A 27,611-nucleotide genomic window follows, 5' to 3' on the forward strand; every position below is an offset into this window, starting at 1 on the left:
TTTTTGAGACGGAGTCTAGCTCTGTCGCCAGGCTGGAGTGCAGTGACGCAATCTCAGCTCACTGCAACCTCCACCTCCCGGATTCAAGCGATTCTCTTGCCTCAGCCTCCTGAGTAGCAGGGATTACACGCACATGCTGCCACACCCAGCTAATTTTTGTATTTTTTAGTAGAGATGGGGTTTCACCATATTAGCCAGGCTGGGCTCGATCCTCTGACCTCATGATCTGCCCACCTCGGCCTCCCAAAATGGTGGGATTACAGAGGTGAGCCACTGCACCCGGCCCATTTTTTCTATCTTAGCTCTATCTCACCCCTACTTCCAAAGGTAGTGATGATGCCTTAAAATCCTTAGATTTGGGGAGATTCTCTGATGTATATTGGGTGGGTTGCTTTGTGGCTTTTCCCTACTGCCGGCTTAGGTTTTAGCTTTCTTTTGCCTGTTTGGGTCATTAACCACCTATCCATTTGCGATATAGCTTGCAAAGTTTTGTTGATGTTGTGTTCTCTTCCATTTCATTTGTCTTTGGGTTTGTGCCTTTAAAAGATAATCTCCTTAGTCACTTTAATGAGGTTTAAGAGAAACCACAAGTAAAGGCATGTGTTCAGACCATGGTCTTGACCTGGAATTTGGTTACCTTTTCTATGAATCATGAAGAACAGACGTATATTGGCTTTGCTTTCCTTATCATCACGTGATTAATTATTAAAATTGTGTACTATATGTCTTTAAACTGTGTATTAAACTTAATTTTGTATGAGTGTGTCTAAGCTTAAAATAGAGTGGAGAATAGCAAAAATAAAGAAATGCAGTGTGTCCTAAAATATGCAGCAATTTCCTTCCCTCACTGCTAGTAGGACTTGCATCAAGCTGCATTAGCACCAAAAATGTATTCTTTACGCTGACTTGACGATACTTAGTGGGAAGCATCTGCAGTCAACATCTCTGCCTTAAACCCCTGGCACAGGGAGAGGGGTGGGTTTTGGTTTTCCTTTAGTGTGTTTTATGTGATGGTAATTTATATTTGCCACCCAAATAGTATACTTTTGGGGCATTTACTATTAGGGAGTTGTGGCAAATCAGAAATGATTTGCCTGAGTTCAGTGAAACCTTTCACATCAGCACATTCTCACTGTTCTTCATCCCTGGTGCCTACAGCAAAGATTTAATAAGCCCTGTTTGCAAAACAAAAAGAGAAAAAGAGTAATGGCTCAATGGAAGCCTCCATTAATGTTTCATACCACTGACTGTTGAATCCAAATATAGATTTTAGGAAGAAGGGCTGAGGAGAGTGAATTTCCTCTAAAACATAAACCTTTTCATCTTTGCTATGAGATTAAAATTGAATCATGAAAGTGGAAAAATTAATAGTTGGGAATGTGTTCTAAGTATGATGCTTACTTTTTGTTGAGAATTCCTTAGTTGCTAGTGATGATAAATTAACAGGTTCAGAATTTTGCTGATTTTCAGGAAAAAAAAAGGATGAATACATGATTTACCTTTACCGCTTTTTATAAAAGTCATAATGAAATAAAGCACCAAAGTGTAGAGAAATGTTATATGTATTATAATAGTTTAGGAGGCTTTTTGTTAAGGCCTTAACTATCAAGAGCTTATACATTTCTGGAAGTAAAATAATACCTTTCCTGCCAAAATACCTTCTCATTCATGCTTTGAGCCCTGATGTCACTTTGGGTAGGACAGAAGCTAGATGAAATTCTGTAGTTCCATGTTTATTGTTTGGAAACTCAATGCAAGGGACTTCATGACTCTTTTGGGAGGGTTCAGAAAGTAGAAGGCATAGCTCAATACCTGTGGATTGGATTCAAGAAAGAAACAGCAAGATATTCTACAATGCTTGACTAGGAGTTGAGAAACTTGGATTTTAATCTGGATTTATCTACTTATTAGTTACAAGTCCTTCTCAATTGCTTTATTGGTGTTTTTTAAAATTCGAAGGTAGCTAAAATGCATGTGGCACAAGAATAATGTGATACAGTGTGAGAGTGTTACTTTGAATACCAGGTATAAGTTCAGACTGCACAAAGTGTTGGCAAATGTGTAAATAGTTAAAGTTAATGTGAAATGACAAGTCATAAAGGGTGAACAGAATTGTTGGCAATCCACAGAGTAATTAATACCACCAAATTCCAGAATAAAATAACAAGAACATGTCATCTGAATTGTAGATGAGTTCTAGATAGCAAAGATTTCTCAGAGATGGTTATTATGATAACCAGCATTTATTGAATACTTAATATGTCAGGTCCTGTATTAAGGTCATTAGATGCATTATCATTTATAATCTTTATAATAACTTGGATTTACAGTTACTGTTATTGTTCCTATTTTATAGATAAGAACATGGCGGTATACAGTATCCCAACCAAAATCGTACAGATAAGAAATGGCAGCTCAGGCACTTGTAGCTGGGTCTTTTTGACTCCAAAGCAAGGTGTTTTTTACCACTATGTAATATTTCAAAAATTGGCACCAATTGAGAATTATATCAGAATAAAATATCAGAAATAGCTAATGTTTCCCTCCTTTTTTGCGAACTCAAAGCGACTGGGGCAAGTAGAAGTTTCTTAGGTCATATACAGAAAGTGTTGTCGGAGTGTCCTGCCCTGAAGAAGATACTAACCTAGCTGAAGAAGAGGGGGATTAACCAACTGTGTAAGGAGACCAGGCAATGTGTTAACATAGAGAAAGAAGCTAGGCATGTTTACCCTGGATAAGTGCAAATTCATGAACACTAAGTTCAGATATCTGAGAATTGTAAATGAAAGGCAAACCAGATTTATTTTCTGGGACTCAAAAACCATATTCATATATTCCTGTACATGGAGTAAAAGGGCATCCATCCACAAGCAGTAGTAAATTTTCTGTTACTAGGTAGTATCACGTCACGTGGATGTCATAGAGGATGGCAACAAGCACATGGCCAATGTTCTTTAGGGTTCTTTTAACCTAAAAATATAGATCAAAGATATTTAGATCAGTTTGGACTAAATACTGAATGCATGAGGAGGATTTCAGGGAGAAGGCAAACCTTGAGCTGATAACTGAGAGAATGGATGTCATTCATCTGTGGATTGTTAACAAGTGCAATTGCTGTGACTAGCAGAGAAACTAGAAGAACCAGAGCTGTGCCTGAGTTAATGATTTGGGTCACGTTTGCTCTTCTCTGGCCCTCGGTGGCCTCCCTTGTGAAGGTAGGAGATTGAGTGTGATGGGCTTTAAGGCCTGTCTATCCTAGGTACTCTCAGAGTCCTGAGGTGGCTCTCCTGTAGCAAGCCTGCCTGGCCTTAGCAGTTTACCCTGTGGCCTTTGGATATGCCAAATCTTGAGTACAGGAAAATAGACCTTCTTCTTAGAACACTTATTTTGGAGATGGAGGGGCTCATCGCAGCATGAAGACTGGCTTTTTTGGCAACACCTGGGAGAGGTGGCAGACACCTCAGAGAACCTCTCAATTCCACCGTATCAGATGTGGTTTTTCTTTTTTTAAAGCAACGTTTTTGAATTTAAGTAAAGAATAGAAATATCACAGAAACTTCATGGTCCTCTTAGATTTTCAGATATACCCCACTAAGTTTTATTTTACCCAGAGCAGGCAGGTGGAAACCTTGAGACATTTTCCTTCTAAATAGGTGTATCATCCTTGCTTCTTGATTTTTCATGGCTAGGCCAGAACAGAGCACTGATGGGGAAGCAGTGAAGTCTCGGAAAAGCTAGAAAAGCAGTCTCTTGTGTTTCCTGACAAAACTGTGGAATGTATGCTTCCTTATGTCTTTCATCTTCAGAACTTTAAAAATATTTATTTCTCATGTGACTTTACACATAAAGGCAAAAACCATGTCAACACATAGTGAGGAGCTTTATAATTCAGCATTTCATACTGAGTGTACCTGTCATGGGGCAAAGTATATAAAAACAGGATTCATAAATAATTAATAAATTATTAATAGGGTATTCATAAACATTGTAGATCCATATGCTTTACTGAATATGTGCATATTTTTGGAAAGTTAGCATTGAAGATCGATTTGCCAGGAGAACTACTTTGGTGCAAAGTCATTCTATGTGTATGCTTTGGGAGAAGACACAGAGGCACAGTCTCTGAAGCACCATGTCAGCGAGTGCCGCCCATCTTGCACTGACTGTTGGTTCAGGTAGGCAGTGCTTTGGGTTTTTTGTTTGTTTGTTTGTTTATTTGTTTGTTTATTGCTTTTGGAAAGTGAGCTATATTAGAATTACTGTCCCCTGGAAAATGAGTCAAAATAGGATTCCTTTATTGTGTCATTGTAATTTAAAATGAAAATTTGTTGATTCAGAAATGGAGATGTTGGTACCTTCTGTTTCTGAATTTCCATTAGGAATGGAAGATGGAAATCAGGAGCTGTTTGCAGCTGTTCTTCAGGTCATTTTAACCAAAATTCTTTAAAACTATATTTGAAGATATGAATGTGTTTTGACAAGAGGAAATTGTTCTAGTTTTTTTCTAGTATACCTTTTAAGGATTAGATTAGTCTGCAGCCAGTCCCACTCCACAGAATGTAGGTGGCTGATGGATCCTTTGAATCTTAATGATTTGTGGAAGCCTTCTTTTTCTTTGTCTTCTGAATAAGATGTGCCCCCCACCTTTTTTTTTGGCAGAGATAGCTATACAGTTACATGCTAAAAATTGATTATGAAATTTCTTAAAGACAGCCTTTAATAAAAGAGGGGTTTTAATATTAAAGAGGAGAGTTAATGTTTTTAGTTGTCCCCTATGTTTGAACCTTGTTTTAAGCATAGCTTTTTCTTTTGTTTGCCAATTACTTAAGAGCTTGTGTTGTAGGAAACTTCCAATTCAAAACGTGTTTTAAAAAACATTCTTTTTGGGGGAGGATAGTCTGACATTTCCATTTGCTTTTGCAGAAGAATCCCAGGGGGATTAAACACTATAGAAGAACAAAAACTGGTGAGTAAGCCAGATCTCAGAACCAAAACTTCACAGTGGAAACTCTACTGACTAATTCCAGCCCAGTGATTCCAGTGGGTCATTTTTTTTGTAATAAATAGAATATCTGGGGAGTTTTTCACATCTAATAGCCGCCTTTGAAAGTATTCAACATGGGTGCTTTAGGGAATAAGGGGTTTCCATATCTAGATAGTTGGAGATTTAATATTTGAGGCTTCTACCATTCATGAGCACTGTCTCCATGGTTTATGTCATAAATTTTTGTGGTTTCCTTGATACAATTTTTTACCAATACAAATTTTAATTACCAAAGTAATAGTGGTATACTTGTTGGGATCCCAGAATAGATAGAGAACATTATGTAGAGACTAAGGAAATCTGAATGAAGTATGAACTTGATTTAATAGTAATGTATCAGTATGGATTCATTAATTGTTACAAATGTTCCTTTACCACTTTTTTGTAAATCTAAACCTATTCTAAAATAAAGAGTGTATTTTTTTAAAAAACATGCTTTTAGCAGTATTTCTCTACTTGAGAAGTACTCTGTTTACAGAGAAGTAAACACTCAGAGGAACACCATATCTATGTGTGTGTTTGTAGTTATAAGTATGAGACATATTCACATATTGTTTCATAATTTCCTTTTCTAAATGAACATCTTTCCATGTCACTAAATATTTTATAGCATTATAGTTGTTGCATATTTAATTATGTGAAAATACAACAGAATGCATGTAACTAATCCCTTTTATTGGAAATTGAAGTCATTATCCATATTTCATTATTATAAACAATGTCATGACCTAACCATGTAATTAAAGCTTTATTCACATTCACTATTATTTTCTCAGGAGCAGTTCCTAGAAATATTACTGACTGAAAGAATATACAAAGTTTCAAAAGTGTTGCCAGCTTTTAGATACGTAAATTTGAATTACATATCAAGTGGAGCTGATTATGTATGAAGGATTATATGAACAAATAAACTTATAGTGGAGAGGTGGTAGGCTAGAGCTAGGCTGATTTAAGGGTTCTATCTATCAATGAATTTAGTAATTTATTTATGAATGTATTCCCTTGCTGAGAATGACTAGGGGTGGGGTCGTGAACTAGAAGAGAATGATCAAATAAATAAAGCCCCAGGGAGGCATGTGAAAGAGAACTGAGTGAATACAGGTCAGTTCAGGCTTGGCAAGAAGCAGAGTGCTAGAAACAGGTAAGGCAGCTCTGTGATTGGGTGTATTCATCTCCTGTTGGGTCCAGTGAGGAGACACACAGTTCTGCTTGAGCTTCAAGCATCTCAAGGTTAAGGAAGTTGGGACCAAGTCCCTTAGGTATGGGAGAGCCCCTCTTATGCTCAGTCACCCAGAAGAAGGGTAGGCATTGATGGGCAGTTCAGGTAGGAACTGGTCTTGAGATAGGTTAAGATGTGATAGTGAGAGGAGGGCCCTGCCAATGTATAGGAAGGAGAAAACTAACATCCTGATTTGCACCTCCCAGTCTGTAGGCCGCTGGCCTCCAATTTTTGGCAAATTGGAGATCTTCCCCATTCATATAGATATTCGTAAATCCGTCCTGCACATCTTCGCTCCAGCCAACCACTAGCCCCTGTACACACAGTTGCTCTGTATTCTCCACCCTTTTGGCAGCTACATTTCAGAGTGATGACTGGAGCTAGGCCTACTCCTAACATTGTCATTATTTTTCACAAGCAAGTCAGCCCAGGTCACCAGCTTCTTAAAAATGTATGCTTGTCATTGCTAGGAACAGTCCTTATGTGCATTTTTCAGTCTGTCCCTCTGCCTTCAGGGAGGTTATGTAAACTGCAGTCTAGCACAGCTGCCTTCATATCATGACTGGCTATAAATGGACTTCCATAGTAAGTTGTGTTTTTATATTCAGATACACTAAATTTATGAATGTCATCTCTGCTGTTTTACTTCAGCTTGTCATTCTTAACATTTTCTTGATTCAGGTGTTTTCCCACTATACAGTTTAAATGCCTTTTTCGTGGTATTTTGAATGGAGTCTCAAATACTTGAGTTATTTTCTCAAGTCTATTCCCTAGACAGGGATTTGCTTTTCTGCCATTATTTAAAGAGTATTCCAATGTAAACTACATCTGCTGGCTGGAGCCCTGGCCACCCACCATGGCCTTTAGAAAGAGAAGATTCAGGAAGTAGTGGAGTTCCAAGAAAGTATAGAGAAAGCTGCCTCTGAGTTTTACCCTTCAATTAGTGGCCCACAGACACTGAACACAGCCTGAGCCTTTCCCAGAGTTCCCACTGTTCTGTTCAGATTTGTAGAAAAAAAAAAAAAAACCAGAAGGAGATCAAACCTGGACAGCTCACTGGAGGTAACATTACCTGCAAAGTAAGGTGTATGGGGAAGTAAGTAGATAGTAGAGGAATGAAAAGTGTGTGAGAATAATGCTTTCAAAACAGTAGGATGGTATCTGAAAAGTATCCTTGGTTTTTGGATTTTCAAAACAATGAGAAAACACAGTTGCAGTGGATGAATGTCGGAACCTTATGAAATGTGACTCATCTGACCTTTCAGAGATTGGAACTGCCCCACAGTGCTGTTCTGCTAACTCTTCTTCTCCGCCCTCTAAAGTCCCTGCTTCCCTTTCTTTCCTTTTTAGTACCGGGGTGTACATAATCGATCCATCATAATCATCAGTTCATGACATGTTCTCATCATTGATCCATAGCATGGCCTTGTTTTTGTGTTTGGTCATTTAAAATAAATGTCTGTTTTATTGTATTAATGGGAACTGGGATGTTTCCAGATTTTTGCTCTCATGGCTCCCTTTACCTTTCATTTTCAATACAGAGCCCAAATACTCAGCACCAGATGGTAGGGAGCAATGCATCATGTACCTGGCCTACAGTTTCTGCACTAGAGATGTGGTCCTTTTACTGACTTCCTGTACGTTTCCTGGTTATGACCCTCCCCATCCTTCAGAGGATCTTCCTCTCTATGCATGTTGAGGCTGATGAGACAAGCCTCTGTTGTACCTGTGGCACAGTAAACATGTGGACATGAACTAAGCATTAATGTACCCCCAAGAGGTTGGGAATAGATTTTTCATTCTCTGGAAAATTTTCACAATCTTTGCTCCTGTGCCTAGTTGCTATGTTTTGTTTTGTTTTGTTTTGTTTTTTTCAACACCAGAAGCAAATTCCTAGTGGTGCCTAACTAAGGAAACTTTCCGCTGGTTTCCCTGGGGAATATTGTGAACAATATAGTCAATTAGTAAGTACTTTTTAAAATGTTTTCCCAGCACCGTTTAGCACAGGACAACTCGGGACATGACAAGGAGAGAAGACAAATGCCAGTTCAGTAACTAATGTCATATCTTAGACTTTTACTCACAGAGGCAGCCAGTCCCTTCTCAGACTACATGACTGTCGAACATAGTGGTAGAAACAGATTCATGACTTAATAGATGACGAAAGGGAGTATACACCAAGAGGATAGAAAGGAGCAAGAAAAAAATCATCTCCAGGTTGCCCCCGTGTTGGTGGTGGGTTCGGAGCAGGCAGCCAGACACCCTCAGCGGGCATTTGCTGCCCTCTGGTGCCCCTCAGGAGCTGCCCTACCACTGTGTGGGAATTGTGATCTCTGCTTGGCTTTTTGTTGTTCACAGGGGGCAACTCCTGCCAACCAAGATCCTGTTTCTCTATTGTAAAAAGAGTGCCTGGAGCTTAGAGAAAGAAAGGCGACGTGGAAAGGCAAGAAACATTAAAAGGAGAGGAATAAAATGGATTCTGTCAACTTGTTTGTCTCCTTTTTTCCTCATCTCTTCTTAAAATAATTGGTTTAGGACCATAATAGAATCTCATCAAACAAACCCTGAGAGTCAGTTATCTTGGATGCAAGCAAGAAAATAAAAGTGTACCAAATGAGATCATGGAGTCCGAATGAAAAGAAATATTGATCCACACTGAGAGTCAGCCTGGAGCAGGGAGGAGGGCAAGAAACTTTTTTATCCTTTCGATCAATAATATCTTGATACTAAGTGTTTATTCCAGTATCAAAATGGATTACCGGAAAAGCTTTGGGGTACAAAACTCTTTACATGTAACTTTGTCCTTTTCCTTTTGTTTAAAGAAGGAAAACTTCTATTATGCTTTCATTCTCTATGTAATAAACACATTTAAATGTTGGGCTGTAGAGGAGATACAAATGGCCATAGCAAAACCAATCTTACATATTATTTTCTATGTAATATTTGATTATTCATTGTTTTGATAGGAATGATAAATTCTGTAGATGGAAAGTTCCTTCTTTTTCTTTAAAAGGAAGCTATTTTTTTTCTCTACTTTGTTGACATGGCTCGTAGTTTAAATTCATTTTGTTTTTTGTTGTTTATTTTCTTAGAGTTCATGTATTTTTATCATTTTATAGGCTGTCAGTAGGCTTTCTAGCATTCACTGATTTAAACATTAGTTTAAGGCATGTGGTCATTCAGGTCAAACACTATAATGAGAACTTTAGGTACAGTGTTCTTTTATAGTAATTCTTTATAGTTCACAGTTCTGTTTCAGTAAGAATAGGGAAAGGCATAATAGCTCCCTATTAATTTGCATTGTTGACATAAATCTGTTTACACAGATATCAAGTCAGCTTCAAAGGAGAAAACATTTAGTGAATTTTAGACAGAAGACCAGCTAATGAGGATGAAACGTGTGTTATGGTTGAACATCCCAGCGTGTCTGCTAAGAAATTCAGTTTAAGAAAAGGCCATTATCACATTGTAGTGGTGGACTGAAAAAGGTAAATAAAAATAAATTTAAAAATAAATAAATAAATAAGAAAAGGTTATTAGATATTTTAATTGAGGTCTTCTCCCAGTACTGGATCAGCTCTCTGAAAGGACTGAAGGTCACGTGTGGAATTTGTGGTCAACAAAAATGTATGGAGAATTTGGTATAGGATAAAATTAGTATCTCAAATCAGTGAGGAAAAGATAAAGTGTTAAGAAATGGTGTTAGAATAACTAAATCACAATATGGAAAAAATAAAGTTGAATGCATACGTGACCCTACTTCATAAATTTCAAACAGATGAAATATTTAAATATTAAAAAGTAAAACCAGAAAATTTTTTAAGGCAGATTCTTTGGTGTAGGGAAGGATTTCCTGACCACGACTGAAAATCGTGACACCATAGAAGAAAACATTGATGAATGACTATTTTTTAAAAAAAAGCATAACAAAACAAAACTGCCAAAATGTCATGGTGCAAATCCCCATAAGTCAAAATACAAATGACATACTGGGAGAATACTCAAATCACAAAGGGCTAATCTCCTTAGAATAGAAAAAAACACTAGAAACCATTAAGAAAAAGGTGGTCAACACAATAGAAAAATGGGCAAAAAGAAAGAATGAACAGATGATTCACAAGAAAATAAATACAAATGGACCTCAGCAATAATAAGACAAATGCAAATTAAAACTACACTGAGATATAATTTCTCATCTCTCAAATTGGCAAAAGCATAGCTTGACTACACACTGTCTTGGCATGTATATGAGGAAATAGATATAGATTTCTGGTGGGAGTGCAAGATGTTACATTGCTTATAGAAGGCCAGTGGTAATATTTATTAAAATTACAAGTACATTTGCTGTTTGAGTGTGTAATCCAATCCACTTCTGGAACTTTATTCTCAAAACATACTTGCAAAATTATTTATGCAGCATTGTTTGCAATAGTAAAAGATTAGAAACAACTCACTATCCATCAGTGGGGGACTGGTTAAGTAGTTCATGTTTCATCCTTAGAATGGAGTTAATGTTATGCAGCTATACAAAGTAGGAAGAAGTTTGCTGTGAATTTAGATTTTTTCCATGAATCTTGAGGAGTTCCGAGATAAAATAATAAGGAAAAGAGGGAAGGAGGGAGGAAGGAAGGAAAGAATATGTATATAATATGCTACCTTTTGTGTAAGAAAGGGAGGAAATGAGACTGTCTGTTTATTGTTATTTCCATGTAAAGAAATTCTCTAAAGGTATACAGGAAGGCAGGGGAAGAGGAATGGAAAGGAGTAGATGGACACAGAGATGGGAGTAAGATGTCTCAATATGTTATTTTTTGATTGTGTGAAAATGTATTGCATGTTTAAAATAAAATTTTAAAAAGAACAAGTAGTCAGCAGGCACTGGCAGCATTTATAAAATGGTTTTGAGGTCTTTGAGTGCAGACCATCATAAAAGAGCCATTGTATTCAATTAGCAGATTTCCAGCCAATGTCTTCTGGATGCCCCAGTGAGTGACCAGATTTCTAATATGTTCACAGATGTTCTTTGTTTTGTTTAACTATGCTATATTAATAAAGCTCATACTTCTTAGCATTCCCTATAAGCTTAAGCAATACTGATTGCAATTAGGCCAAATATATACCTGCTGAATTGAACTCTTCAAAGTAGAGTTTTATGAGAAGGGAAGCCAAGCTTAAAGAGTGAAATATTTTGATAATCCCTGGCATATAAGAAAATTTAAGGAAACCAACCAGGCTTAACATCTTCAGCTCAAAACACTACTTAACTCTGTGTTAAATTATAGTGCCAAAATTCATTCACTTTCCATTTGCATCTGATTCATCATTGCTCTAATTTTTAATGTTCTTAAACATTACCTGTTGAAGCTGTTAAAATCCAGTAAGTGCCTTCGCAGACCCAATTAAATGCCCAATTACCAATTTTGGGCTCTTGACTTACATTTAAAATTAAGTGAACCTCGCCCTGCAGCTGAATTGCTAATGGATAGCATATCTCAAGGGAAGTAAGATTCTCAATGTTCTCTCTCAAGAACATCGTTTCCACAGTTCAAGCAGAAACACAAGTACATCATTGCTGCTTCTATGTCAAACCCCTTGTGCTGCCCCATACTAATGTGAGTTATAACTATGGGTGTCCTTGCAAGAAGAGGAAGGAGATTGAGGACAAACACGTGTTGTCAGAGCCTGGGCAGGGGCACTGGAATAATTTCCTTTTCAAGAAAATAATAGTGCCTTTGTGTTGAGGCCAGGAAACAAGATGAGGAAGTTTGGAGTTCTGCTTTTCAATATAAATATGTATTTAACAAGATTACTTCCTAAACATTAAGTTTGAGCATAGAGTATCCAGAATTCTTGGCCAGGATATGAGTTGTCTTAAGATTCATCCCAGGTCAAGGCAATCTAAAAGAAATCAGCTGCTCTCTGGCTGGCTTTATTTCTGTACCTGTAAGGCAGGCCTTCCCGGTTAGTAGGGTTCCTCTTTTTAGTTATGGAAGCACAAGGGTAGTTTCAGAGTTAAATGAGATCTGCCTTGCTTCTCCTTTCCTTGATCCTTATCAGCCTTCCACCCACAGCACGAATGACACTGCTTTCATAAAGAAGCTGTCCTGCATCCACCAAAAACCCACCTCTCACCTCACCCCTCCACTCTGTTTGGTGTTATACACTTGTGGTGATAATAAATACACAGTGCTGTATTTATCATATCCTGCCGCTATTTCAACGCTTAGGAACTTGTCATTTCTCTTCTGAAATGTGAACCCCCTGATGAATATGACTGCACTTCAATCACCTTGTACCTATTTCCACCCCTCAACTCATTTCCCCTCCCGCCACCTTACCCCTTTGTGTCACTTTTCCTTCAGTATGCACACAGTAAATATTTTTTGATGAATGTTATTTGTGCCTTCAGATTTTTCCAGAAGAACAGTCGCACTGCTTTATGATTCAAGTGTTGGCAGTTTAAATTCCTCTTAAGTGAAATAGAAAATTTACATAAATGTCTCATATTCGGCTATGATTCCCTCCAGGGGAATTTAGGAAAGTTATGAGCATAACATCTTTCCACTTTCAACAGAATAGATTTCTCATAGCATGAAGCTCCTTCCTGCCAAGAGTCCTCCCCTTGCTACCCCACCCCAACAGTTAATCCAACAATCTCTTTAAGAATCTCAAATGAGTCCTAAAACAATGCCTGGACATAAAGAGTTGAAGATTCTTTGTGTGTTGGACGTTTAAAATGAATAGACATTATACATTCTCAGCTTTTATGTAAAGATCAATCATACTATTTTTATCTATAAAGTGGTATTCTGTTTCTCATTTTATCAGTGAGATCTCCAGGCTTGAGAGAAGGGGCATCACAGTGGGCAGCATGCACTTCTGTGACTCATAGAATTGTGAGGGCGCTCTTAGGGTCTTTCTCATCTGGTGTTTTTGAGACCCAGACAGGAAAAGACACATGTAATGTCCATGGACAGGTAGGCAGAATGGGCACAGGACCCCCAGCCTCCTGACTCCCGGTCCAGGGCTTTCTCTCCGATGCTTCCTCCCTGTTAGAGCTGTTGCTGTTATTCAGTTAGCTGCAGTCAGTGCTAATGGGTACAAGGTTCATTCTCCATGTAGAGCAGCTTCCTTTGCAGAAGGGATTGCTTAGTTTCTAGGCCAAATCCTGTGCTGTTTTGGCCCATGATGGAGCAGGCGAGGAATGATAGGGTGATTTGATAGCAGAAACACTGGCTTCCACTGGAGAGCCATTTTAATGAGTGTGTTCCCACTCACAGGGAGTCAGGAAGGAGCATCCCCATCCTCTCAGGAGACAGCCGGTCGACGTGTAATTCTTTGAAAGAGCCACTGTATAGTGCTGGGACCCCTGCAAAGGGACCTTGTCTAAGACCCCCAGCAGGAAACATTTTATGGATTCTCACATAAATTTCCTTTTACTTTGTTGTCTCAGCAAACAACTTTTTTCTCATATCTGAAAAATAGTCACTTAATTAGCTTTACTCTTTGAATTAAAATGACCTTCTACCTGTGACAATACATGGACCATCCTAGCTTTCTGCTTGGCTTTATGCTTTGGTGAACAAAGCTTGTTTACATTTGGGAGCGATTTGGATTCTGGCTGTTTCTCCAGAGCCTTTCAAGGATAGTGGCTGAGACGGCATGGGTGGGATGGAGCCTATAGCATAATGAAGTCTGTACCCGTCAGTGGAACTAGGGCAAGGGGCTTTCCACACTCTTCTGAACATACCTGAGCAACACTCTATGGAAATGTTGGCTAGAAATGGAGGCTAGTAGTATAATGAGTCCCATAATACAAATCTGAAATTAGGGCATAAGCACTGGAAATCAGAATCTGAGTGACTATCCCTCTCATCTCCCTTGTCCCTAGCTTTAATAGGGATGCCCTCCCCACAACACCCTGCCCTCAATTCAGACGACTGGCCAGAAAATATTCCTTGTACCCTCAAAAGGAAGAGAGAGGGAGTGAGCAATTTTCCAAGGAAAAAGCAAGTGGTTTTTTCTTCCTCCATCTCTTAAAAATTGCCGTTACTTAAAATTTGGAAGTTCCCGTTTGGAGTGCTCAGTGAATACTAACTTTAGTTTGTGATCCTACAGATGCTTCCCTTATCTCATTTGTAGGGCAGCAGAATTGACAACGAAGGGCTTTTGCATCTGCACATCAGCAAAAGAAGGCATCTGTCTATCCAAGGTGGGCACGGTGGTCTATGCATTGTTATACATATTGTCTTAGGAAAAGAGTATGCACAGGAGTTCAGGCAGACACAGCCAGCATCAGTTATGCTTGGACACTGTTCCTGCATTCTTGTCCTACACCCTCATTGTTCCCGTCATTCAGAGAAGAGTGAACCAGGGTGTGGATTTTCATCTGCAAAATGAATCTCCTTACAAAAGAGTCCTCAGGAAAAGGGAGAAAGTTAGTGGTTGTTGTCCAACACTAAGGAGGAAAAACAAATGTCGCACGCAGAAGGCACTGACCTTTCCCGTACTTCCTTCTATGGGGACGCCACAGTGGCTTGAGTCCAGAGATGGAAGTCATTGTTTTCATTGTTCATTTCATTAGAATCCCAAACCAATCACATCATAGCCATTTCCACTCCACCTTTTACTCTGTTACCTCTGGAAATGTGGCTTTTTTACCATTCATTGGGACACATGAGAGAGTGACTATGCTGTGTGTTCATTCTTCCTCCCCTGAGGGATTCAGTTTCTTCCTTTCTTTGAGTCTTTCTTCAGAACTTGCGTTCCTCTGAAAACTGTCCTGGCTCTTCTGGCTTGTTGAACCCTCTGTTGGCCCTGAACTACCATTTCTTGCTTGGATTTTTTTTTCATCTAAATGTAACCTGAAAACCGTTGAGAAGAAGGGGCTATATTCTATTTTGCCTAGAATAGCAAACTACTAATAAACAAGATCCTACGGCAAGCTTATCAGGGGATACATTTTTATTTGAGGGAGGCTTATGCGTTCTGAATTTAGAATTTTTTATAAATTCATGATGAATTTGGCTGAAGCTTCCCTTTGCATTACCTGTAGGGTGAAAATACTTCCCAAGCAAATGAATAGAATGAATAAGATGTACAAAAACAGCTTAACCTATTAAATTACAAATAAAAAACAACCTGGCAGTTTAGGACCAACCATTTGCTTGCAAATAGCATGTTTCCTTTATGTTTCTGAATTAGATTCGGCACAACAAAGTCCCAAAATGAATGTTACAGAGAAAAATAAAAAACATTTTGGGAAAGGCAAGAAGTGTGAGCTGGATTTCTGAGGAAAGCCATGTGGCAGAGGGAAGATGTAGACTTGGCCTGTGAAGGATGGACACATGTTAGATTTGGAGGAGGTGGCTGTGAAGGCATCCCAGGCATGCACAGAGTTCTAACTATAAGGACCTAAGGATGATGGCCTGTGGTCAAGAGGGTAGCCATTGCACTACCACTGGGTGGACCCTGGCATCTCCCTACTCTCGTTGACATCCTTGACCTCTTTAGCAGAGACATATAGGAGAGAGGCATTCACTCTGTCCTTCTAACATCAAATCCTAAAGTGGCCTTTGTTAGTCACTGTGTCAGTCACTTCCTCTAAGGCTGCTTAGAATTGTCATGATTTTGTCAACTCTTAGGGTTTTGTGATGGCCTATGTGTCTCTGCTATACAGGGTTTCAAGTGCCTTAGAACTCCAAAATGTGCATGCCTAGCATTGTATGTTATCACTGACTTCAGGTATGAAGTTACAGCAGCTGAGAAAAGATTCAATAAAAAGACACTTGGAGAACTGTGGCCGGTTATCTTATTTGTAATTCCTGATTTGCCAATGTAGGTTTGCATTGCCAGGCACAAATACATTTGTCTTTCATCCTTTTTTTATATTTTATTTTGCATTTTACTCCTCAATGCTTATCTTCTGAGACCCATTTGGATTTCTTATTCATACTAGAGAGTGTCTAGGAATCTGCTGATTTGCTAATAGACTAAAATTTCTGTTTGAAAAAGTAAGTCTTCGTGGGAATTTTGGCATAGTTTAGTTTCTCTGTTCATTTGTTTGATATTGTTAGTTCCTGGAAAATTTTCCTTCTTTATAGAAGTGCTGGTACTGCTTAGTGCTAAGGTATGCGGGAGGCCCAGCAAAGGCTAATTAAGAAATTACTCTGTTGGCCATGGAGGTCTGGGCCCATGGAGTCAGATGGAGGCACCAGATTGTTAGTAAAGACTCTCAAGCAGATGCATTGCCTTTGTGTCCTCACACATCCCAGAGAGGCAGGTTCTTTTAAAGTTACTAGCTCTGATGAGTCAGGTGAATGTTTTGATCCATGGTCCCAGGCAATGATATTTGAGTTTAGGTTATGGAAAGACATCAGAGTTCCTGAGTTAGTGATATTCACATTTGGAAAATGTGCTCCATTCTTATCACAAGCTCTCCAGGCACCATCCAGTAGTGGGCCATGGCTTGAAAGCAGCAACGCCATGCAGACAGTCCTTGCTCTGGAGAGGAGATATTTTATCATTTGCTTCTGCAGGTAGTAAATATTCAGCTGGTTGCTGCATTGTGAGTGTTCTTGTAACCTTTGGCCCCTGACAGCATCATCTGGCACATTCCTAATGTACAGCTTGATGAAGCAAGACCTACAGCACATATTCATGGAAGTTATTCTTTCTCCGTGGGAGTTATTCAAGCCATGACAACTACTAGTTACACCTACCAACAGACTTCACGCAACACCTTTCATTTTTTAATCTTTTCTTCCTCAGTGCCATCTTCCTACTTCCAACAACCTATCACCCAATGTTAATAGTGTTCATTCAGTGGATACGCACTATTGATGTTTACTTTGCGTAAGGAACTCTGCTAAACACCTCGCTCTACTTTGATTGGGAATGGGAGCTGGAGAAGGGATAGAAGTAGAAGCCATGCCTCTCCAGTGTGAAGTTCTTTAGTGAGGAAAGGAAATAGCTTTTTCTCTCTTAAGGAGTTTAAAATGGGCTTCCTGCCATATGAAAATAGTGAAAAAAGAACATAATGGGATGCAAAATATTGGCATGGTTTCTAGAGAAAAAAAAACATGTTTCAAATGTCAATTACATTTTTCTCTGATCTCTTTAAGAATATGGCCAAAGAATGAGCCTATAAAGCACCGTGGCAGATAATAAGATGGCCATGTGCATGTAGCATCTTAGTTTTGTAAAATGCTGGCATACTCAAATAGCAGTACTGACCAGTCCAACTCTGAATGTGAACTTGTTGTGTTTCGCATTTTTGTGATGCATTTTTAAACCATTCTACTTAGATCTGAAGGGGGACATGGAGAGCTCAGCTAGGGTCAATGGAGGACCACACAGGTGGTGGTGATGGGGTAGGGAGTCTATTTAGGAAGACTAAGTGAACCAGGACAATTTGAACATGAAGAAAACTGGAGACCATTTAAATGACAAATTTCAAGAATAGAAAATATAAGCAAATGCAAATGGCTGTAGTCATAATCTGAAAGAAGAGTTTCTTGTCACGCTTTTTAAGTATTAGGATGGGTTGTAAGTTATTTTTATGAGAGTAAAAAAAGTTAGAAAAAAACACTGAAATAATGTATCTTAGAAGGTAACATGCCCAAAGGTAACATGTGGAGTGGTGAATAAACGTCTTGAGATATCTTCCCACTCTATAACTCTGTATTACCTTGATTACATAGGCAGAAGTACAAACTGTACATGTAAAATCGGTTAAGTGAACTTTAATTATGTCAAATTGGTGTAATAGGCTGAACAGAACTTTGTACATTAAAAGAATGCAAAACATTGCTTTTGAAGGGGCCAATAGAAGTTATAATTTGCAGTGTTTTGTTGATCTAAGGACTTCACATATTTGGCCCCTCGTTAAGTACAGCTTTAAACCTAATATAGGTTACCTTCCAATGCAGAGTTGATGATTTCTGCCTCAAATTTCAGTCAAAGTAAACTGAGGTTTTAGTACCAAAATAATTTTATGCAAAGGGTTTGAAAATTCAAAATTCAATTTTCAAAATTGAAAATTGAAAATTACTGGTATGCATGAACCTTCAATAAATTTATTATCTGCCTGACACAAACCATACTATACATAATGGTTGTTCCTGTTACTCAATTTTAATATAATGCCCTTACTTACCTTCACAGTGGAAAACAGTGACATCCAGTAAAACTAGGGAACCATACTTCATAGTGTAGACACCAAAAAGCTGGATAAGCACTGCGCTATATCCCTGAACCCCATGGAACAAAGTTTAGGGACCACTTTTAGTGTTTACTGAGAGCAACAGCTTCTCTCTGTCATAGAGTAATGGCTCAATCTGGTGACTGTTCTCTGATTCGGATTGGCTTTATCAGAATAATCTCTACTTTAGGCTGTAAGTCTGAGGGAGGGGAAGATACCATGGGACAGGTGGATGGAAGTGTGCGGACATTATGACCAGCCGAGTTTTGAGAAGAGCGTTTTGACAGTTGTGGCTCATCTCCTTAAAACGGTTTATCCCCCAATTATGTTGCGATTTAGGCACAAATTATCAGTGGGGAATTGAATAGAGAAAGCTGAGCATATCACCACTTATCCAGCACCAGAGAGTCGGGTGTTTTATTTCTTTTGTTCTGAATCTTCATCAAGGCCATGCTCTGGAAAGACCCCCCAGGGATTTTTCTTAGGAAGAAATCATTTAACACAAGTGGCATCATTTATTTCGGGAATGATTCATAGGCTGCTACATAAATACTAATGATGTGTATAACAATGTGTTTCACCTTGGAATCTGCACAGAAGTCACAGAGATGCTGGCTTTCTTTATGAGAGAAGCTGCTCTTTACCACATAGCAGGATTTGGTAGTCAGGTGTGCCTGCTTATTCTTTTTTTATTTCCCCATATTGCCTTAAATGACCCTGGATTTAAAAAAAGAGAGATAGCCAATAAAGAGAGTAGGGTGGGTGAAATATTGCTAATCACAGTCACCAGTACATACAGCAAATAGGTAGTTATTTGTGATCGGAATGGAGATATGTCATGTGATGCATATTTGAGTTAAAACTCTCAGTAGGGCACCCTACCAGGTACCTGAAGAATGCAAAGACGTAGTCTTACATTTTCAGGTTATTTGCAGTCTGATAGATGAGATAGCACATGCAGGTAAATAAAAATACAAAGAATTATCTTTATTTTCCTGACATGTGCAAAATGTGATGTTCAATAAGCAGTGGCCTCCAATTCATTAGGCATTGCAGTACGAACGTGCCTGTGACTTTGTGACTGACCTTGAAGATTTTGGTCTGGAGAGTCAACTGCAATGAAGAGTGGGTTAGACTATCCCTTTTCTCTCTGTTTTTACTACTACCCTCTGGTCTAAGCTACTGGCAGCGCCTCTCTCCTGGGCTATTGCGGTAGAAGTTCCAAAAGGGTTTCCCTGCTTTCATGCCCACTCCTGCCATGACCTCTTTGACCTGCAGCAGTTGGAGAACATTTTTTAAAATGCAAGTCAGATCCTTTGACACTCCTGCTTCATGTTTACAACATGGAGCCTTGTTCACCAGGGTCTCCATAATCTGCACTTGCTTTCGTCTCTGACTCCATGTATAGATATACCACAGTTTATCCGTTTTCCTGCTGAGGGACATTTGGGTTGTTTCCAGTGTTTGGCTATTACAAATAAATCTGTTCTGAACATTTGTATACAAGCCAACACTTGGTATCCTTAGTATTTTTAATTTAATTTTTAATAATAGGTGTATAATATCTTATTGTGGTTTTAATTTGCATCTCCCTAATGACTAGTAATGTTGAACATCCTTTTATGTGCTTATTTTCCATCCACATCTTCTTTAGTGAAGTGTTAAATCTTTTGCTTATTAATTTAGCTTTCTTTTGTTGAGTTTTGAGAGTTTCTAAATGTATATTCTTGATACAAGATTTTTGTTGTTGTTTGTGTGTGTTCAAACAGAGTCTCACTCTGTCTCCCAAGCTGGAGTGCAGTGGCATGATCTCAGCTCACTGCAGCTTCTGCCTCCCCGGCTCAAGCAATCCTCCCACCTCAGCCTCCTGAGTAGCTGGAACTTTATAAGCATGTGCCACCACACTCAGCTGGTTCCTGTATTTTTTGTAGAGACGGGGTTTCACCATGTTGCCCAGGCTGGTCTCAAGCTCCTGAGCTCAATCAATCTGCCCACCTCAGCCTCCCAAAGTACTGGGATTATAGACGTGAACAACTATGCCCGGCAGATACAAGTTTATCAGATATGATTTGCAAATATGTTCTCACAGTTTGTGGCTTGTCTTTTCATTATCTTAAAGAGCACAAGTTTTCCATGAAGTCCTACTTATTAACTTTATATTTCACAAATTGTGCTTTTAGTGCTATATATAGGAAATCTTTGCTGTAACCCAAGGTCATAATGATTTTCTTCGTTTTCTTCTCAAAGTGTTGTAATTTTAGGCCTTTACATTTAGATATATCACCCATTTCGATTTTTTTTGTGTGTGTATACTTTGTATATACAAACTGAAGTTTCTCTTTGTACATGTGGATATCCAGTTGTTCCAGTACCATTTGTTGAAAAGACTGTCCTTTCTCCATAGCATTGCCTTTTCACTTTTATTGAAAACAAGTTTTCCACATATGTACAGGCCTTTCCAGCCTCTCTATTCTGTTGCATTGATCTATGTGTCTGTCTTGATGCCAGTATTACATTGTCCTGATTAGTTTATTGTCTTGATCCATTTGTGCTTCTTGTGACAAAATACCTGAGACTAGGCAATTATCAACCACAGACTTTTTTTCTCACAGTCCTGGAGGTGCTGATCAAGATCAAGATCAAGATCAAGACACTGGCAGTTTCAGTATCTGCTCAGAGCCCAGTCTGTGCTTCCAAGATAGTGCCTTGATGCTGCATCCTCCAGAGAGATGAATGCTGTGTCCTCATATGGCAAAAGGGCAAAAGAGCCAAGCTAGTTCCCAGGTCCCTTTTAGAAGGCACTAAATTCATTCGTGAGGTTGGAGCTCTCATGGCCTGATCTCTTTCTCAAGGGGCCACCTCTTAATACTGTTGCAATGGGGATTAAGTTTTAACATGAATTTTGCAGAGTAACCATCAACCAACCATATTACACTTAGTTTTACAACAAGTCTTATATAATCAGATAGTGTAAGTCTTCGAACTTTTTTCCCACAGTTGTTTTCGCTCTTCTAGCCTTTTGAACTTCCATATGAGTTTTTAAATTAATGTGTCGTATTCTGCAAAAAAAAAAAAAAAAAACCCTGGAATTTTGATTGAGATAGCATTAAATCTTTAGATCAAATTGGGGAGAACTGACATCTTAATAATATTGAGTCTTCTGACCCATTACCATGGTATGTCTGTCCACTGGAATCTGTAGAGTATTCCTGTGGACAGACATACCATGGTTTGTTTGAGGATTATTGCCAGCTTAACAACATTAAGTCCTCCAATCCTTGAATATGAGGTATTTTTACATTTCTATAAGTCTTCAATTTCTTTCAGCAATGTTGTGTAGTTTTCAGTGTACAAGTCTTACACTTCTTGGTTAAATATATGCCTAAGCATTTTATTCTTTTCAATACTCTTGTAAATGGAATTGTCTTTGTTGCCTTATTCACTATTAGTCATGGTTCTCCAGAAACAGAACCAATAGAATGTGTGTATATACATACACACATGCATATACACATATACATGCATGCACATATATATACACACATATGTACATATATACACACATGCACATATATATACACCCACGCACATATATATAAAAGAGATTTATTTTAAGGAATTGGCTCACATGATCGTGGAGACTGGGAAGTCCAAAATCTTCAAGGCAGGCTGGCAGGTTGGAGGCCCAGGAAAGAGCCAGTATTGCAGTACAAGTCCAAAGGCCTTCTACCAGCAGGATTCCTTCTTGCTTGGGGAGGTCAGTCTGTTGTTGTATTCAGATCTTCTACTGACTGGATGAGACCCACTCACATCAAGGAGGGCCATGTGCTTTACTCAAAGTCCACAGATTTAAATGTTAATCTCATCCAAAGTCACTTTCATCAAACCACCCAGAATAATGTTCGACTACATACCTGGGCACTGCAGGCCGGTCAAGTTGATATATCCATTACAACTGTGACTCTTGTTATTTTAGTGGTTTCGTTTAGTTATTTTAGAGTTTACAGCATATATCTTTAGCATACTCTACCTTCAAGTAACACACTACTTCATGTATAGTATGAGAACTGTCCAATAGTTCACTTTCATTTCTCCCATCCCAAATTTTGCTACTGTTGCTATATATTTTACTTTTTCATATTTTATAAACTCAATACTATATAATCTTCATACCACATTTGTTGTACAGGACTAGAGCATTGCTTGTCTAGGGCTAATTATTCCTCACTAATGAAGCAGGACTTTTCTCTGTATTCTACTCAGTGCCCCAGGAAATCTTGAGGTTTTTCCAGTCTGGATGATGGAAACAGGCACTATTCCCAGCCCTGTGTGAGCATGGAGTACTGTATCCTCTATTCATTTTGAGTGATTATTTTTTAAACCTCAGATAGTTTCCTCACAAACATATGATGGGAATCACTCAGCTGAATTGTCATAGGCAAATCTCTGCAGATCTCTAGAGTTTTCTCTGTGTCTCTCTTCTCTAGTACTCTGTCGTAAGAATTTTAGCCACCTTGGTATCCCTGGGTTCTCAGCACTCACTTCAACTCAGGGAATCTGCCAGTCTCTTCCTGGGTTATTCCTCCCTTCACCACAGCCTAGAAACTCTCTCAAAGCAGTAAACTAGTACAATTGTAGGGCTCACCTTATTCATTTCCCATCTCTCAGGGGTCACTATGCTTCATTGCTTGATATACAATGCCTTAAAAACCATTGCTTCATATATTTTGTCCATTTTCGGTTACTTCAGGCAGGAGGGTAGACATAGCACTTATCTGGATTGGATGTAGCCACAGGATTAGAATTGTTGGGTCATAAAATATGTACATGTTCAGCTTTAGTAGATCTTGCCTAGAGTTTAAAAAATTAAAAATTAAAATATTTTTTAAATTACAATAAATTCAGCTAATTTTAATTTTAGATAATTTTTATAATGTAGTTGATCTTGGTTTTAACCAGAGCGTGTTGCTGGATTTTACTCCCCAATCGAACACAGCAGAGAGAGAAGGTGGCGGGTTCCTAGTGATACCATGCACTTTTTTTTAGAACTTCAGTGCTGTATCCCTTCATTTACAATGTATGATGAAAAATACTGAAGAAGGGATGGTGGTGGTGGTGAGGAGGCAGGAGAGCCAACAGAGCAGATAATTCTGCCTTTGCTTGACTGATAGCGGTAATTATATTTGACAGCTTATGCTTGCCAAGTAATAACAGCTTTGATTTTTCCAAAAACCTAGTGATATATGTTTAGTATCTAGTCCATTTAAAAATTCTCTCTCTGTTACTCTTTCTCCTTCAAATTTGAGTCCCTTTTTTTCCCCTTTGGAATGGCCTTCTCACATTAAAGGAGATCCATGTGCACATGACATCCTTCCATGGTTCTTTTAGACCTAATCTATGTTTTGAAAGAGGAAGCTCAGCAGCAGGTGCATGGTATCCAGGAGCATAGTCACAGGCCCTTCCCTCACCTGCTTCCTTAGCTGCGGAAACGCTTCCATCTCTTCTCATTGTAAAGGGTTTTTTAGTTCTAAGAATGCTTTTTAGCCGCTCTTCTAGGTAAAATATGCATTGAATTTCTACCATGTATGACATTTTCCTGAAGAGAATTGCTGTTTGCCCTACACTTTTCAGTATATAATGGATAATGTTAAAGGAAAGCATAACATTAAAGAAATCTCTTTTTCAAGTTTTTATTTTCAGCCTTTGAGCTTCTTGTGGAGAAACTTAATACATTCTTGAGTCAGGTGGCCGTGACTTTGAAGCCTTTGTTTTTTGATACTCTGTAAATCTCGCCTAAGAATAGATCAAAAATGATGTTTACATCTGTTTCTAGAATTGAGGAAGTAAGAACAGAATAAGACTTTGTGACTGTAGTTAACCCCTTCCATTATCTTCCTTGTCTAATACCATAGGTGGAATTGGATTTAATCCCTTTCAGAAACCATCCGTTGTCACAACTCTGGGCATTTATTGTCTTGCTCAGACCTGTTTGTTTGTTTGTTTCACAGTTATATTACATGAAACAGACATGTTATATAAACTTTCCATATAAAATATAACTATTAGTTTGCAATAACTAATATTAACTAGGTTTTATAATTCATCGTATGTGTTCCCTTTATCCAAAATTCATGCAAATTTATTTTCTCTGCAGGTCTATGGAGAAATGTCTAAGGAAGTTAAAAAATCAAACATATTGGGAAACCTTTTGGGTTGTTGAATCTCCCTGAAATCATATTTTCAGGAAGGCTGAAACAAACAGAATTACTTAAGAGAAATGCTGCTAGAATAAGGATTGCAGGAAAAGAGATTGTTGTAAGAGGTTTTCACCCCTAAATTCGTTTCCTTCTAGTCTCTTGATATTTCTGTAACTTCTTGGTTATTACCATTTTCTTTACTCTTACTTGTAGTTCTGGGGATACTCCTCTTTTCTAGTAAGAAAATGTTCAAATACCTTAAAACTGTGGCTGAATTTTGAAACTAAACAATTGAACCTGAAGTAAGTTCATGGTTTCTTGTGAGCACAGGAACTCTTCTTCCTTTTGTTGAGGAGCCATCAAAGGCATCAAAGAAGCAGCCACCTGACTCAAGAATGTATCAAATTATCCACAAGAAGCTCAAAGGCCAAAAATAAAAACTTAAAAAAAACATTCATTCCCTCATGGATTTATACATGCCTACCTCAGTTAGCACTCTGTATCCATTATAATAAAACCATATCGTGGTCCTAGTCTGGGGAGGTCAGTGGGGAACTCAAGCCTTCCAGGGGTTAAGGTTCCTGATTTTAAGGTTAAAATGTAATAGTCCAGGACTACCTGTCATTTACTTGAAAAAGAGAGTATCCTTTCAAAATAAAAATCTACATATTTTTACATTTAATAAAATTATCAACAGAATAAAGAATGTTTGAAATTAAAAGGGACTAGATTTTAAAAGTACTAACTAGATCGATCTCATGTGGGCCTGTGGCATTAAAATTGCACATCCCAAAAGTAATGCCGCTTCCTCACTGGCATATGGAAGCATTAAAACCAGCTAGTACCGCCTGCAAAGTTGGTGTAGGGCAGGCACTTGCTCTATTATTTGCATAGTTGCTAACTACTCTGGATGTAGTGCTGTGCCTTCATATTAAAGAAGGCTTCCTATAGAATTTTTTAGCAAGATGTTTTTTATTTTTCTCCTTCTACTGAAAGACTTACCCAAACTGCTTTGCAAAGCAAGACATTTCATAAAGTGGTTCCTTTTTGGCATCCCTTTTGGAGAAATTTCCTAGACTTTCCATTATCTCTTCTTCTTCCACTTTTGGAGATGAGAATGTGGTATATAGTTGGATACCTAGGAACTAGTGATACTAAGGAACTAGTGATTCAAAATCAGGAAACTTTTGTCTGGAAAACTTTTTCCTTTGTGATTATCTTTTCAGTAGACTGAGGAAATCTGCTTCCCAAAGCCCTATGCACTGATTTTATTGTTTCCTTCCACCTTTGAGGTTAATGGAGCAGGGACTGTTTAAGGGCATCCTACATTTTTCCCCAGTGGCTTGGTGCACATGACTGAAGTACCACCGTTTTTGTTGTTGCTGTTCTTTTGAGAAAAAGAAAAGGAAAGAAACAGACCTTCCTTAAAACATACAGGTTTAGGTCGGGCATGGTGGCTCACACCTGTAGTCCTAACACTCTGGGAGGACAAGGTGGGAGGATCACTGGAGCCCAGGAGTTTGAGACCAGCCTGGATAACATAGACCCCCATCTCTACAAAAAATTTAAAACTTAGCTGGGTGTAGTGGCACACATGTGTTGTAGTCCCAGCTAGTTGGGAGGCTGATGAGGGAGGATCGCTTGAGCCCAGGAGATTGAGGCTGCACTGAGTCATGATTGCAACTGCTGCGCTCCAGCAGAGGCAACAGACTGAGACCTGTCTTGAAAGCAAAACAGAACAAAAAACGCGCAGATTTAAGTATCCCATGTCAGACCCCTTTGGGTCCTATTGGGAATCTGGCCAGAGAGCCAGATTCTAAGATGGGAAGGAAGAAACAGAAGGAGGAGAAGGGGAGGGCCCCAGAGACAAACTTGACCATTTCATAAGTTGGTCTGGTTTGCCACTCTGGGTTACATAGCCTGCCGGGTCTAAACATTTACTATGTCCCCAAATTATAACACACTAAGAAATAGTGTGAGAAGCAAAAGATCAATCCTGTGTGGAGAGCACCATGCTCCATTTCCCACTAACTATAGCAGAGAGGATGTTTCCCTGTTCTGAAAGCATTTAAGGTAACAACCTAGATATTTTTGCTTTTATGCTTTATAAACATTCAGCCATCTTGGCTGATAGAATTGCTGGCACAGCAGCCTCAGACCTGATATTTGTTTCTCATGGATATTGCGAAATCCACCCAGAATTCTCATACATTAGAGCTTTGGAAGAACAGTAAGGAAACTAGCTCCAAATAATTATTTCTCACCTTGGCCACATAGCCTGTTCTGTCACCACAGCAGCACCAAGAAGCCACACTCAGTTACTTCCTGAACCCTCATTTCAGAAGCTTGCTTTTTTCTTTTCCCTTAGTCACCTCTGGCACAGTCACACAGCAGCCCTGATAATATTCTATGTGAATACTGCCTCTTTTTTTGCCTCCAGATTATTTATTTTTCATCAGCACTCTTGTTGAAATCAAAATGTCTGGTGGTTATACGCCAGCAGAGCAGAGAGCTGAGGCATACCACAAAACACGGACCTTCACTTAACTGTAAGGTCAAAATAGGGCTGCACATGATGAAAGTGTAAGGCATGTTAGGTATGTAGGTGTGGTAAATTCTGCTTTTTAGCCACCCTGAACATCAAACTATAGCTATTTAGTGCAGTTTGTTTTCCTTTTGCCCTCTTTCTTTCTTTCTTTTTTTGAGAAATGGCCACATAAAGTTATAAAGTAATTCAAGTTCAATGTGTGTAGTAAATGTAGAAAAATGTGTAAAAAGATGTTATTCAGCTATCTCAAATATGAGATAGTTGAGGATGTACAGGTGGTATATACTGATTGTCTCCTTTAAAATAATATTTTAAGGCTATTTATTTTAAATAGATAATTTGTCTCCTAGGCCAAACTGGTTTTCCTTTTTGGGATAGTTGAGGGATTATGCTGTGAATAA

At 38.6% G+C, this 27,611-nt stretch overlaps 1 protein-coding gene across 7 annotated transcripts in view; it reads left to right on the plus strand.

Annotated features, from left to right (window-relative positions):
- The window catches only part of STXBP6 (syntaxin binding protein 6), a 238,706-nt gene that overhangs the window by 161,009 nt on the left and 50,086 nt on the right, over positions 1 to 27,611 (plus strand). Inside the window, exons 1-2 of one of the 7 annotated variants that reach the window (XM_063697726.1) lie at positions 4,032 to 4,175; positions 4,924 to 4,966. The exons of 4 other annotated variants lie outside the window; for them this stretch is intronic. The gene's annotated coding sequence lies outside the window, so the exon portion shown is untranslated. Of the gene's footprint in view, positions 1 to 4,031; positions 4,176 to 4,923; positions 4,967 to 7,638; positions 9,752 to 14,410; positions 14,476 to 27,611 lie in introns of those variants that run through there. 2 more of the 7 variants (XM_063697727.1, XM_063697725.1) reach the window with 2 other exon arrangements.

This window comes from Gorilla gorilla, chromosome 15, assembly GCF_029281585.2.
Source record: "Gorilla gorilla gorilla isolate KB3781 chromosome 15, NHGRI_mGorGor1-v2.1_pri, whole genome shotgun sequence".
In the NCBI taxonomy this organism is placed as follows: domain Eukaryota; kingdom Metazoa; phylum Chordata; class Mammalia; order Primates; family Hominidae; genus Gorilla; species Gorilla gorilla.